The sequence below is a fragment of the Lipotes vexillifer genome, unplaced genomic scaffold (assembly GCF_000442215.2).
Source record: "Lipotes vexillifer unplaced genomic scaffold, Lipotes_vexillifer_v1.1 scaffold1188, whole genome shotgun sequence".
Classification (NCBI taxonomy): Eukaryota; Metazoa; Chordata; class Mammalia; order Artiodactyla; family Lipotidae; genus Lipotes; species Lipotes vexillifer.
In genome coordinates, this window is record NW_006799221.1 from 623,265 (window position 1) to 624,376 (window position 1,112).

Genomic DNA, 1,112 nt, shown 5'->3' on the forward strand with positions numbered 1-1,112 from the left:
CAATGCAGAGTTCATGGAGATTAAAAATACAATCACCAAAATAAAAAAATAACTCTAAGGAATGCAAGAAAAAACTCAAGAAAATCTCCTGGAATATAGAGGAAAAAGACCAGAGACAGAAAACATGAGGGAAAAAATGTCAAGAGGAGTAGAGCAACTAAAAGAACCAATCAATACCTGTCCAACAGGAGTTCCAGGAATACAGACAGAGAAAAAAATTTTAAATAATAGAAGAACATACCCCAGAGTTGATATAAGATATAAAAATTCAGATTGAAAGGACTTATTAAGTATAGAACAGGATGAGTTTGTAAAAGAAAAAAAGATTCATTCTGAAATTTCAGAACAGGTATAAAGAGAACACACCAAAAGCTTTGGGACGGGGGGCGGGTTAGGAGAAACAGGTTACTACAAACAAGTAACAATTTCAGGGATTCCATTGACACATGGAATTTAAGAAAGCAATGGGGTAGAGCAGAGCAGACCAGCTGTGGGAGATGCTTGACATTGCAGCCGGAGAAGTGGCCACTGGTAGAGTAGAGCAGGCCAGGGACCACTTACACCTGAGACGGATGATAGACCAGCACATACCAGAGATAGAAGTCCAAGTAAAATGTTGAAGGAACAGCCTCATTGAGCAACCAAGAGTGTCAGTCATACCCAGTGCAATCTAGCAGCTGTAAATATCTGTAGTGGATTTCCAGGTGAAACCAAGACAGGTATTCTTAGCTGAGACACCAAGAGATGGTTAAAGCAGTATTGGAACATCAAGATAGCTTATTCCAAGTGAAAAATCAGACAATGTAATAAAGATATTATCCAGGAAAAAAAAATAGAAAAGCAAGCAAGAAAGCAATGATTTCAAACAACTAGGAAAAAATATATATATATTTTTTTTCTTTATTTTTTGCGGTACGCAGGCCTTTCATTGTTGTGGCCTCTCCCGTTGCGGAGCACAGGCTCTGGACGCACAGGCTGAGCAGCCATGGCTCACGGGCCCAGCCGCTCCGCAGCATGTGGGATCTTCCCAGACCAGGGCACGAACTCGTGTCCCCTGCATCGGCAGGTGGACTCTCAACCACTGCGCCACTAGGGAAGCCCAGGAAAAAATA

At 41.5% G+C, this 1,112-nt stretch overlaps 1 pseudogene; it reads left to right on the forward strand.

The window, feature by feature from the left end:
- The first annotated feature begins 497 nt into the window (after positions 1-497).
- LOC103083753 (SNRPN upstream reading frame protein pseudogene) lies at positions 498-752 on the forward strand (annotated as a pseudogene).
- Positions 753-1,112: the final 360 nt, after the last annotated feature.